At 46.6% G+C, this 14,274-nt stretch overlaps 1 protein-coding gene across 1 annotated transcript in view; it reads right to left on the bottom strand.

Moving 5' to 3' along the window:
• Positions 1–14,274, bottom strand: part of ITGA1 (integrin subunit alpha 1) — a 300,337-nt gene that overhangs the window by 240,221 nt on the left and 45,842 nt on the right. The window lies entirely within an intron of this gene.

The raw sequence follows: 14,274 nt of genomic DNA, 5'->3' as shown, positions 1-14,274 counted from the left end.
CCATGCTAATCTATGTATGTTAACATTTCAATGCACCTTGCATCACATATGATAATGTTGTGTGGCGGGATATGAACTTGGCTCCAATCTGTCTATGCCAAGTGTGAAGACTTTAATTTTGTCACTTTCTGTTTCACTTTCAAATTACCCAGAATTCCTATTGTAAATTATCCATAATTTCAATAATAAAAAGAGATTTCCTGACGAATTGATATGTGGATCATCTTGTGAAGCGCAGTACATCGCCTCATTACTTTCTACTGTAAAGTAGCCTGGCACTAGGAACAAGACCATAGAGGCTTACACTTCCGGTTCTCTGGTCTAGGTCGCCGGTTACTGACTCGCTCATCCGCTTTAGTCCTGTGAATAGTTGTCATAGTTTTGGGTTGTCCAATGGCAAAAAATGTAGATTTGTGAAAATATTTCCCATCTTTATCTTTTGGAAGGTTGTTAGCCACACTCCTCCAGCTAGTCCTACTCACTTTCTCTCAACTTTTTAAAATTAGCAAAAGATAAAAGAATTCACAAATTTTAGTCCAAATATGGCAGGTGCCAAAATTTGCCAATTTGCCAGTTACCAGAATTCTAGTGTAAGTTGCTCCCTTTCTTAACATTAATCAATGAAAAGACAAATTTACTATTAATTTGTTCTAAAAAGAACATATGTTACACCCCTCACTTCACTTTTTACAAGTATCTAGAAAAGGTATGAATAAGGTGAGTTTTTTAGACAGATTTTTTAGGAACTGAGACTTTTTAAAAAGTCAAATATTTGTTGCAATCGTAGCCTGGCTTCACACGGATGTATTTACATACACAATACGCACCGAATAGAACCCATTGGTTTCGATTAGTTTGTTCACAAACGTGCATTTTGCATGCGCATTTCAGATGTGCAAAAAGAGATAGAGCTTGTTCTATCCTTCTGTGTATTTGTGCACCAAAGGTCCTCATAGTATGGAACACTGCGTAATCCCACTGGAAAAAGAACACATCTGGAATTAACTAGCTATTTCAATCAGTGCGCCTGTTTGCTGCGCAAATGAACATGTCCTGCGGACAGAAAAAGTACAGTAAAATACGCCGATATGTGCACAAAACAACCCAGTTCATAGCGCAAAAACTTTGTGCAATTGCGCTTACGTCCATGTCCGAATAGCCTTCAGTTGCTGGGTGTTATACAAAGTGACTGCACATATCCAGACATATGTTAAAGGAGTTTTGTCATTACAACCCCCCCCCCCCCAAAAAAAAACAAACTGTTCACCCTATTCCTATTGAAATCAGTGGTTTTATTTTGACTCATTATAGAACTGTGATTAACATGGCTGTAAAAAGGGAGAAATTCACAAATGTCTAGGGTGCTGAGGTCTATGCTGGTAATGTCTATGATGCGGAGGTCCATGCTGGTAATGTCTAGGGTGCTGAGGTTAATGATGGTAATGTCTAGGGTGCTGAGGTTAATGATGGTAATGTCTAGGGTGCTGAGATCTATGGTGCTGAGGTCCATGCTGGTAATGTCTAGGGTGTTGAGGTCCATGCTGGTAATGTCTAGGGTGCTGCGGTCCATGCTGGTAATGTCTAGGGTGTTGAGGTCCATGATGGGAATGTCTAGGTTTCTGTGGTCCATGCTGGTAATATCTAGGGTGCTGAGGTCTCCGCTGGTAATCTCTAGGGTGCTGAGGTTCATGCTGGTAATCTCTAGGGTGCTGAGGTCCATGATGGGAATGTCTAGGGTGCTGAGGTCCATGCTGGTAATGTCTAGGGTGCTGAGGTCTCTGCTGGTAACCTCTAGGGTACTGAGGTCCATGCTGGTAATGTCTAGGGTGCTGAGATCCATGATGGGCATGTCTAGGGTGCTGAGGTCCATGATGGGAATGTCTAGGGTGCTTAGGTCAATGCTGGGAATGTCTAGGGTCCTGAGGTCTATGCTGGTAATGTCTAGGGTGCTGAGATCTGGTACAATATTTTAGGTTTTGTGACATGCATACATGTGGCGTAACTATAGGGGATGCAGGGGATGCGGTTGCACCCAGTCCCAGGAGCCCTAGGGGGCCAATAAGGCCTCCCTTCTCCATATAGGGAGCCCAGTACTATGAATAAAGCATTATAGTTGGTGGCGCTGTTACAGGTTTTGCATTGGGGCTCAGAAGCTTCAAGTTATGCCTCTGTATTAAGGGGTTTAGGAGAAGTTGGGGGGCTCCAAGATAAATTTTTGCACCCGGGCCCATGAGCCTTTAGCTAAGCCCCTGCTTAGAGACATAACTGTCCATGTCTTTTAGTACAGTTCATGTGCACTATTCATGAACCAAGGATGGTTGGGGCCCTCCTTTTGGAAGTGTTTTGGTTGGCGTCGTGTATTAATAGGCTGGTGATATCTCTAAACATGTAGCAAAGTTTGCTTTGTGTGCATTCAACGATTTATCAGAAGTAAATATTAATCATGACCGTTTTAGGAGCAGTAAAGATGCTCATCTGTTTTAACCCTTGTTTGTATAAGTAAAGTCTATGAAATATTCACTTTGAAGTGAGAAATATCAGCACTAACCGCAATGTCTCACCTCCTCCCCTCCACAAAAATAACCCTGTAAAGGCCAATGTTTTCCGGAAATGAAGAAACAGGAAGTGCTTCCTTCATTAGGCGAAGCAGACAGATAAGAGGTGATGGTTTGGAATACGTGGTGAGGTAACTGTTACAGTAACATACAAAGTAACCTGTGGTTTACTCATTATAGTGTGAAGTTTGTAGTAAGTTGTATGTAGTAGACATTGAAGCAGAGAGTGCACTGAGCTGGGTTGATGGTCCTAGATTTGGACATCGTAATAGGACCATGTGGTTCAGTAGAGGACAATAAAGTCTTCTCCAGCTGAAGCTGCCAATGGAGCTCAACACATCATTGGATTTTTTAAAATCCTTTTAGATTTTTTTGCAAAATATGAATTCAGCCTTATGATTGTGGCCAAAGGGTGCAACAATAGCATCAAAAGTTACAATGTGGATATACAAGGGGGTGGACAAAAATATGGAAATACCATAAAAAATGCATGAGATATTAATCAATAGCACTGAGTTTCCCTTTTGATCCCGGCTTGGCTGAGAGGTTTCCCGCAAATTTGTGTTTACTTCACCTCTTACCCTTCTCTGGGTAGTTTTGGGAGCCAGCTGGTAACAGCAGCTGAGTGGCTCAAACCCCTGACCAATAGAACCTTGTTGCTAGGGCAGATGTTCATTTCTTCCCGGGGCATCTGTGTCATATTACCTTTTTGCTTAAAATCAGTCTTATTGAAATATGATTTATAATACCATGTGACTTGAGGCATGTATTTCGTACGGTGTTTCTATATTTTTTAAGTGTGGACTTATTAAGTCTCATGTGCCCAAATAATCCAGTAAGGAGTTCTTCCCTGACAGTGCAGAAAGAGTCCTTGTGTGGCACTTGTCACGGTGGCTCTACCAAACTCCTCCCTAGAGGAACGCGCGTAACCTCAGCCAAGGCACCGCTAGGCTTCTTCCAGGCAACGCTGTGACTGCGGTTACCTGAATAAGTACTGTGGTGGATCTGAATAGTTGTCACAGGTGACGCCACCATTCCTTTACTCCGTTGGATGTCCGACGTGCAGAGTTGAATTTGGAAATGTCCACACACAGTTGAATTTTGAAAATTCAATCACTGGGAATGGGCAGTGACTGTAACTTTACTTATCCGCTAGAAAAAAACTTCACACACCAGTGCAGGAAGAACAGTTCAACGAGGTCAGGGAGGAGAACACAGGATGAAACCGGGCCTACAGTCTAGGTTATCAGTATGATTCCGCTCCATGACACACACACCAGAGGAGGACACAACACTCCACTGACACTCACTTGCAGGTGAATACTAGAACACCGCATGGTGGCTCCTTCTCTCACGTTCACTCAAGGTAGGGGTCCTGGAGTTAAACCATCCAGATACCTCTCATTGGCTTCCATTCTTCACCACATGAGGGTTAAAGGTACCCCCACATGGCCGACACTCTCCCTCCACACTCTACCATTGAAGAAAATGGCGATCACTCTTGCACACTGCACTCCTATATATATCTTTCATACCCACGTGACATGACAATTGGTTACAATTTCCAAACATGTGCCAGACAGTCATAGACATTAGCCTCTTACATGCTGCAGCTGTGCAATACATGTAACTAAAGACAAGACAATCCGCATAGTTCATCTACATTGAAGATATGACGTGTATGACAGTTATGGAGGGGCCAGATATATGTACTTCAGGCACCTACACATGCACTGCTAGAGGGCCCCAGCTTTGACTGCACCATCCCTTTTACTACTGGGTAACGAGAACATATACAGGGTCAGTACTGTTGTATCGTGACACCACTGGAAGTGGTGGGTGTAGCCAAGTGTTAGGCTGCTTGACAGCCAGGTGACGCCCCCCGTACCTGATTGGCTGCACTCACCACTCTGGCGCTGACTGGCTGCACTCAGCCCTCCGCCGCTGTATTTTGTAATGGGCTGCTGAGAATGGTGCCCGCTGGCTGCGGTGAGTGATCTCAGCAGTGTGGCTTGTCGTTGGCTCCTCCTCTCTCTTCTCTCACACGTGGAGTGCTGTTTGACATCCGGGCTCCAGACCCTGGCGGTAACCGTCAGTATGCTGCTCCGTGTGGACTCCTGGGTCAGCTCACCTGGCTATCAAGCAGCCTAACACTTGAATACACCTACCTTCCGGTAGCGTCAAGGTACAACAGTACCTACAGGGCCCTTCTCCGACATGGAACTACATTGTTAGCAAACAAGATATAGAATTGGCCCAAGGGTCAATTTAAAGAGAATGTGTCATCAGAAACTGACCTATTTATATAAATTACATTTTTGGATTAAACATATTTTTAAATACTTTTTGATCACAATCTAGATTTAAAAAAAACAAAAAAACCCCATAATCTTGCATTTTTCGCACTGACCACAGAGCCTAATAATAGTCTGTCACTTCCTGATCTGTGGAAAAAACTTTGCAGCTGTCATATCACCTATATATAGATAACACAGGATTCACCATTCACAATAGGTGATGTCACAGCTCAACCCCTCCCTGCAAAATTATCTCTGCACGCATCACAGAATGTGTCTAGACTAGTCTCCCATACCAGTCAGTGGGTCCTCTCTTGTCCATTATGTGAATAGCCCATGAAGCTGCTGTAAAGCATATCTTGAAAATGCTCTAAATGCTGTTAAATGAAGCTCAGGTAAGATGGCCACCCCATAATCATTTATAGACAAGATAGCTGCCCCCATAGTCATGAACAGACAACGGAATAAAAAAAATTCTACAATCAGAAAATGGGAAATATGTTATATGTTTCTTTATCTGGTTTTAATTAACTAAAAATCTATTTTGTGACATAGTCCCTTTAAAGGGGCTTGGAACAAGAAACAAACACCAGCCAGTCTTTTCATGGATGGCAAAATGGGCCATAGCAGGGGGTCCATTTAAGTTTTTTTCTATGAGGGACCCATCTCTTCTATGTACAGCTCTATTTGTGTCTATCTGTGTCTGAATGGTAAAGGGGATTTGAAGAGAGCCGTGCACCAATCAGAACCAACCAGAGATGTGTTTTCAGGTGTCAGGGCTCTAAAGGGGAGGAGACGGCTGGGGTTTGAAGATGACAGCTGGCAATGATGTAACACCTTTGTAGCTAAAGTGACCATTAAAATATTAAATAGAGAAATTTCTTCATCTGCAAAATCAGTGTCTTCATGTTTTTAATCTGGGAAACCCTGCTAAAATATTCTAATCCAACTGCGGTTCTAAGACTCCTCTGTTCATATGAATTCAAGGCTAGTGGGGTTTATAGAAATTGATATACTAGTGTTACTTCTCACAAACATTCTAGTAAATGTGAAAGTTGAGATATGATTTTAAGAGAAACTCCAGCCAGGGGTGTTACATCCATGAGGCAGGATGAGCCTCCTACCTCAGGTGGTGCCTCCTAGTGGGAAGCGGTGGTGCAGCGGACAAGAAAAGATGAGAGGACCTGGATGCTGCTTAGATGATAACAGAAAAAATGACCTGTGATAATGTCACAAGGGTGTAGAGATCAGCAGTGTAACTAGGATGTATGCTCGCTAGTGGAGCTAAAGGACCTGTGATGATATCATGAGGGACGGAGACGAGCAGTAGAAAAAATGACGGTCCTGTGATGATGGAAATTAGGTGAGATCTTATTACCAGGGAAGTGCTGTGACTTGTATTTCTCTCATCTTATTCCTTCTGACATTTGATAATAACAGCATGGATGTTCTCTAAGTTGTTTTCTGTTATATACCATCCCTGTAATTGCTTCTAACATCACACAGTGCCAATATAGATATGCTGGGACTTGTAGTTTCCCTTCTTATATTCTGTATTTACTCTGATAACACATAATGCCCTAGACATGCTGGTACATGTTCCTTAGGTACATTGCATTCAGAAAGTCTTGAGATCCTTTTCGTTTTTTACATTTTGTTATGTTTTGGCCTTGTGTAAGTTAGAAAAAGTTCTAGTTTTTACCTATCATTCTGAACTTAAAGGGGTTGTCCCGCGCCGAAACGGGTTGTTTTTTTTTTCAACCCCCCCCCCCCCCCGGTCGGCGCGAGACAACCCCGATGCAGGGAGGTAAAGAAAGCTTACCGGAGCGCTTACCTTAATCCCCGCGCTCCGGTGACTTCAATACTTACCGCTGAAGATGGCCGCCGGGATCCTCTGTCTCCGTGGACCGCAGCTCTTCTGTGCGGTCCATTGCCGATTCCAGCCTCCTGATTGGCTGGAATCGGCACGTGACGGGGCGGAGCTACACGGAGCCTGCATTCTGCACGAGCGGCTCCATAGAAGACTGCAGAAGACCCGGACTGTGCAAGCGCGGCTAATTTGGCCATCGGAGGGCGAAAATTAGTCGGCACCATGGAGACGAGGACGCCAGCAACGGAGCAGGTAAGTATAAAACTTTTTATAACTTCTGTATGGCTCATAATTAATGCACAATGTATATTACAAAGTGCATTATTATGGCCATACAGAAGTGTATAGACCCACTTGCTGCCGCGGGACAACCCCTTTAATACCCCATAATGACAAAGTGAAAGCAGAATGTTAGAAATGTACATTTGTACACTTTTAAAAAATTAAAAACTAACATTTTGCATTGACATAAGTATTCACACCCTGCACTTAGTGGAAGCCATGGGCGTAAATATAGGGGGTGCATAGGGTGCGGTCGCACCTGGGCTCAGGAGCCCTAGGGGGCCCATAAAGTCTCTTCCCCATATTGCAAACCAATACTATCAATGAAGCTTTATAGTTGGAGGCCCAGTTCCAGATTTTGCACTGGGGCCCAGCAGCTTCAAGTTATGCCTGTGGTTGAAGCACCTCTCAGGAACTGTCAGGTTGGATGGGGGCCGGCTGTGGACAGCCATTCTCGGGTCTCTCCAGAAATGTCTGATTGGGTTCAAGCCAGGTCTCTGGCTGGGTCACTCAAGGACATTCACAGGGTTGTCCCTAAGCCCCTCCTGTGTTGTACTGACTGTGTGCTTAGGGTCATTGTCTTGTTGAAAGGTGAAGCTTCTGCACAGTCTGAGGTCTCTTGCCTTCTGAATCTGGTTATATTAAGAAGATCTCTTTTCTTTGCATCATTCAGCTTTCCTTCACCCCTCACCAGTGCCTGTCCCAGCCGCTGAACAACAGCCACAGCATGGTGCTTTGACCACCATACCTCACTGTAGGGATGGTATTGGGCAGGTTATAAGCAGCGCCTGGTGTCCTACAGACAGAAAGTTTACAATTGAGGCCAAAAGGTTCAATATTGGTTTCATCAGAGCAGAGAATCTTGTTTCTCACTGTCTAAGAGCCCTTTAGGTGCTTTTGAGAAAACTCCAGTTGGCTTTCATGTCTCTTTTACTGAGGAGAGGCTTTTTTCTGGCCACTCTGCCATAAAGCCCATATTGGTGGAGTGCAGCAGTGATGGTTGACCTCCGAGCGTAACTAATGGCTCAGTGGCCCAGGTGCAAAAGTTCAGCTTGGGCCTCCGATCCTTACCCCCCGTACCTGTACCCATACCTAAACCGTGCTACATACAGCTGTAAAACAAAAATTAACATACCTGATCTAGCCCAGTGATGGCGAACCTTTTAGAGACTGAGTGCCCAAAACCCACTTTTTTATCACAAAGTGCCAACATGTCAGATGTATAATTATACCATCGGCATTCTAAAAAGGACAGGGCAGCTTCAAAATAGACAGCGTGCAGATTTTGACTGCTTTTTGGATGTGGAAATACTGCAGAATGTCCGCAGTAGATATTTCTGTGGAAAATTCTGCAGCATTTCCGCATCCAAAAAGCTGTCAAAATCTGCACATTATCTATTTTGAAACAGACCTGCCCATTTCCGCCATATGTAAACATACCCCAGCAGTAATAGTGACCCCCCCCCAGCGGCCCCAGCGATAATAGTGACCACCTTCAGTCACCCTAGCGGTAATGGTGACCCCCCCACAGTGGCCCTAGCGGTAATAGTGACATCCCACAGCGGCCCCAAGCAGTGACTGTGATACCCCACAGAGGCCCCCAGTATAATAGTGACACCCCACAGCGGCCCCGGTATAATAGTGACTCCCCACAGAGGCCCCTAGTATAATAGTGGCATCCCACAGCGGCCCCAATATAACAGTGACACCCCACAGCAGCCCCCAATATAATAGTTACACCCCACAGCGGTCCCCATGTAATAATGACACCCCGCAGCGGCCCCCAGTATCATAGTGACACTCCACAGCAGCCCCAAGTATAAAAGTGACACCCCACAGTGGCCCCAGTATAATAGTGACACCCAACAGCAGCCCCCAATATAATAGTGACACCCTACAGCGGCCCCAGTATAATAATGACACCCCACAGCGGTTCTTAATGTAATAGTGACACCCCACAGTGGCCCCGAGTATAATAGTGACACCCCACAGTGGCCCCAGTATCATAGTGACATCCCACAGCGGCCCCCAGTGTAATAGTGGCACCCCACAGCATAGCCCAGTGTAATAGTGACACCCCACAGCGGCGGCCAGTATAATAGTGACATCCCACAGCGGCCCGCAGTATGATAATGACATCCTACAGTGGCCCTCAGTGTAATACTGACACCCCACAGCGGCCCCCAATGTAATAGTAACACCCCACAGCAGCCTCCAGTATAATAGTGACACCCCACAGCGACCCCTAGTGTAATACTGACACCCCACAGTGTACCCCAGTATAATAATGACATCCCACAGCAGCCCCCCATCACCCCCTGAGACCCACATACTTACCCCCTCCTCCTCCTGGAAGGTCCGCTCCTCCTCTGCTCGGTGTTGCTGCTCGGTGATGATCCCGGTGCAGACTGTGACGTCAGTGTGCTGCCAGACGTCTCCTCCCCTGCTCTCGCGGAACCTAACAGGAGACGTCAGGGTAGGGGGAGGAGGATCCCGGCTGCACACTGACATCACAGTGTAGCCGGGACCAGCGCCGCTAGCAGTGCTGCTGAGTGAATACCGTCAGGGAAGACACGGCCCCTGCCAGTATTAACTAATGTGGTGAGCGGCCGATGGCGGCGCATGCCAGCAGGGAGGGCTCTGCGTGCCGCCTCTGGCACGTGTGCCATAGGTTTGCACCACTGATCTAGCCCCTTGGCGTGAGCTTTCTAAACATGACTCATTTTCGGGACTACATGAAAATTTATCTGTAGCCCCTTAGGCTGTGTTCATATTTTTTCTTGCATTTTTAAACCACAATTAAAAAAACACATAAAAATCTGCATACGGATTCAATAACCATGTGCGTTTTAAAGAAACTGGATACACTATTAAAACCGCATATGGATAAAAAAAATAAATGCAGTCTTTTTAAAACTGCTTGCAGGTATTTGAAGTGTTTTTTAATTGTGTGAAAGTGTGAAATCATATACAGGAGATACCCAGGTTATACCAGCATGGTCAATATGACTACATACAGGAGATACCCAGGTTATACCAGCATGCTCCATATCACAATATACAGGGGGATGTGTAACTTATACCAGCTGTACATATATAACCATATACAGGAGATACCCAGGTTATACCAGCATGGTCAATATGACTACATACAGGAGATACACAAGTTATAGCAGCATGCTTCATATCACAATATACAGGGGGATGTGTATCTTATACCAGCTGTACATATATAACCATATACAGGAGATACCCAGGTTATACCAGCATGGTCAATATGACTACATACAGGAGATACACAAGTTATACCAGCATGCTTCATATCACAATATACAGGGGGATGTGTATCTTATACCAGCTGTACATATATAACCATATACAGGAGATACCCAGGTTATACCAGCATGCTCCATATCACTATATACAGGAGATACCCAGGTTATACCAGCATGGTCAATATGACTACATACAGGAGATGCCCAGGTTATACCAGCATGCTCCATATCACTATATACAAGGAGATGTATAACTTATACCCACTGTACATATATAATTATATACAGGAGATACCCAGGTTATACCAGCATGCATCATATCACTATTAGAGATGAGCGAGCACCAAAATGCTCGGGTGCTCGTTACTCGGGACGAATTTATCGCGATGCTCGAGGGTTCGTTTCGAGTAACGAACCCCATTGAAGTCAATGGGCGACTGGAGCATTTTTGTATTTCGCCGATGCTCGCTAAGGTTTTCATGTGTGAAAATCTGTGCAATTCAAGAATGTGATGGAAACGACACAGCAACGGATAGGGCAGGCGAGGGGCTACATGTTGGGCTGCATCTCAAGTTCACAGGTCCCACTATTAAGCCACAATACCGGCAAGAGTGCCCCCCCCCCCCCTCCCAACAACTTTTACTTCTGAAAAGCCCTCATTAGCATGGCATACCTTAGCTAAGCACCACACTACCTCCAACAAAGCACAATCACTGCCTGCATGACACTCCGCTGCCACTTCTCCTGGGTTACAAGCTGCCAAATCCCCCCCCCCCCACGACCCAGTGTCCACAGCGCACACCAAACTGTCCCTGCCCAGCCTTCAGCTGCCCTCATGCCACGCCACCCTCATGTCTATTTATAAGTGCGTCTGCCAGAGGTAAAGCAGGCACACACTGCAGAGGGTTGGCATGGCTAGGCAGCGACCCCCCCATAAAAGGGGCGGGCTGATAGTCCACAATGCTGTACAGAAGCAATGAGAAATCCAATCCTGTGCCACCTCCATCTAGAGCTGCACACGTGGGCATAGCAATGGGGAACCTATGTGCCACACACTATTCATTCTGTCAAGGTGTCTGCACGCCCCAGTCAGACCGCGGTTTTTTATAAATAGTCACAGGCAGGTACAACTCCGCAATGGGAATTCCGTGTGCACCCACAGCATGGGTGGCTCCCTGGAACCCACCCGCTGTACATAAATGTATCCCATTGCATTGCCCATCACAGCTGAGGTAATGTCGTGGTTAATGCAGGTGGGCTTCGGCCCACACTGCATGCCCCAGTCTGACTGGGGTTCTTTACAAGTGGACAGATGTAGGTTAAACTCCGTGTGCACCTACAGCATGGGTGGGTGCGAGAAAGCCACCGGCGGTACATAAATATATCCCATTGCATTGCCCAACACAGCTGAGGTAATGTCGTGCTTAATGCAGGTGGGCTTCGGCCCACACTGCATGCCCCAGTCTGACTGGGGTTCTTTACAAGTGGACAGCTGTAGGTTAAACTCCGTGTGCACCTACAGCATGGGTGGGTGCCAGGAAGCCACCGGCGGTACATAAATATATCCCATTGCATTGCCCAACACAGCTGAGGTAACGTCAGATACAATACAGGTGGGCTTCGGCCCACACTGCATGCCCCAGTCTGACTGGGGTTCTTTACAAGTGGACAGATGTAGGTTAAACTCTGTGTGCACCTACAGCATGGTTGGCTCCCTGGAACCCACCGGTGGTACATAAATATATCCCATTGCATTGCCCAACACAGCTGAGTTAACGTCAGATACAATACAGGTGGGCTTCGGCCCACACTGCATGCCCCAGTCAGACTGGGGTTCTTTAGAAGTGGACAGATGTAGGTTAAACTCCGTGTGCACCTACAGCATGGGTGGCTCCCTGGAACCCACCGGTGGTACATAAATATATCCCATTGCAGTGCCCTACTCAGCAGAGCTAACGTCAGATACAATACAGGTGGGCTTTGGCCCACACTGCATGCCCCAGTCAGACTTGTAATATGTACCTTAACAGTAACCTCGTTGGTGGTAATGTGGTGGTGACTGCGGACCTAGTAGCGCGGTTTTATGTAGTTGGTTTTTGGAATGTGGCCATGATTAAGTGGTCCGTGGCGGGGGGATGGTGGTGGTGCTCTCTTGTTGTGTCGTTAAAGGTGAAACTCTTGGACTGCCACCAGACGGACCAATGCAAAGGTATTTGCCAAGAATGTTTTCATTGTTGGAGGAGGAGGGGGATGTTTTGGAGGCACTATGTGTCCTCTCCACGTGTCCGTGGTTATATGCACCTTAACAGTAACAGCGTTGGTAGGAAATGGCCTCACCATTGTGAAGCCTCTGTTTCCACACCCCAGTGACATACCATTAGCTGCGGTATAGGCAGAGCCCAGAATTATTAACATTTCAGCGGTAGTATTAGGGACAGGCCCCACTAACATATCACTAGCAGCAGTATAGGGGGAGCGCAGTCTTAGTTCCATTTCAGTAATAGTAGCACTCAAGACAGGCCCCAGTAACAATTCCGAAGCAGCAATATAGGAGGAGCGCAGCCTTAGTTCCATTTCAGTAATAGTAGCACTCAAGACAAGCCCCAGTAACAATTCCCATTGCAGCAGTTTAGGGAGATAACAGTCTCTTTCACATTTCAGTAGCTGCAGTATAGACAAGGCCCCAGTTACATTTATGTAGCAAAAGTGTAGGCCAACCCCACACACCTTTCTGTACCATGAGTGCAGGCGAAGAACATAGAAATTACAATGATTACACTGTAGGTGAGGGCCCAAAAAAATTGGTGTAGCAACAGTACTAATGTACCTCAGAAAAAATTGGCCATGCCCAACCAAGATGGCAGGTGAAACCCATTCATCGCTTTGGTTAATGTGGCTTAAGTGGTAACTAGGCCTGGAGGTTCAAGTTAAAGTTTCATCGCTTGTAAGAGCATTGAAACGTATAAAAATTGTTTGGAAAAATTATATGAGTGAGCCTTGTGGCCCAAAGAAAAATTGCCCGTTCGGAGTGATTACGTGAGGTTTCAGGAGGAGGAGCAGGAGGAGGAGGAGGAATATTATACACAGATTGATGAAGCAGAAATGTCACCGTTTTGGATGGTGATACAGAACGATGCTTCCATCCGCGGGTGCAGCCTACGTATTGCTTAGGTATCGCTGCTGTCCGCTGGTGGAGAAGAGAGGTCTGGGGAAATCCAGGCTTTGTTCATCTTGAAGAGTGTAAGCCTGTCGGCACTGTCGGTTGACAGGCGTGTACGCTTATCTGTGATGATTCCCCCAGCCGCACTAAACACCCTCTCTGACAAGATGCTAGCCGCAGGACAAGCAAGCACCTCCAGGGCATACAGCGCGAGTTCAGGCCACGTGTCCAGCTTCGACACCCAGTAGTTGTAGGGGGCAGAGGCGTCACGGAGGACGGTCGTGCGATCGGCTACGTACTCCCTCACCATCCTTTTACAGTGCTCCCGCCGACTCAGCCTTGACTGGGGAGCGGTGACACAGTCTTGTTGGGGAGCCATAAAGCTGTCCAGGGCCTTAAAGAGTGTTGCACTGCCTGTGCTGAACATGCTGCTCGATCTCCGCACCTCCCCTGCTACCTGGCCCTCGGAACTGCGCCTTCTGCCACTAGCGCTGTCGGATGGGAATTTTACCATCAGGTTGTCCGCCAGGGTCCTGTGGTATAGCAACACTCTCGAACCCCTTTCCTCTTCGGGAATGAGAGTGGGAAGGTTCTCCTTATACCGTGGGTCGAGCAGTGTGTACACCCAGTAATCCGCAGTGGCCAGAATGCGTGCAACACGAGGGTCACGAGAAAGGCATCCTAACATGAAGTCAGCCATGTGTGCCAGGGTACCTGTACGCAACACATGGCTGTCTTCACTAGGAAGATCACTTTCAGGATCCTCCTCCTCCTCCTCCGCCTCCTCCTCCTCAGGCCATACACGCTGAAAGGATGACAGGCAAGCAGCATGGGT

This window comes from Eleutherodactylus coqui, chromosome 5, assembly GCF_035609145.1.
Source record: "Eleutherodactylus coqui strain aEleCoq1 chromosome 5, aEleCoq1.hap1, whole genome shotgun sequence".
Taxonomy (NCBI): domain Eukaryota; kingdom Metazoa; phylum Chordata; class Amphibia; order Anura; family Eleutherodactylidae; genus Eleutherodactylus; species Eleutherodactylus coqui.
The sequence above is the reverse complement of the archived record's forward strand: the minus strand, read 5'-3'. Positions and strand labels throughout refer to the sequence as shown.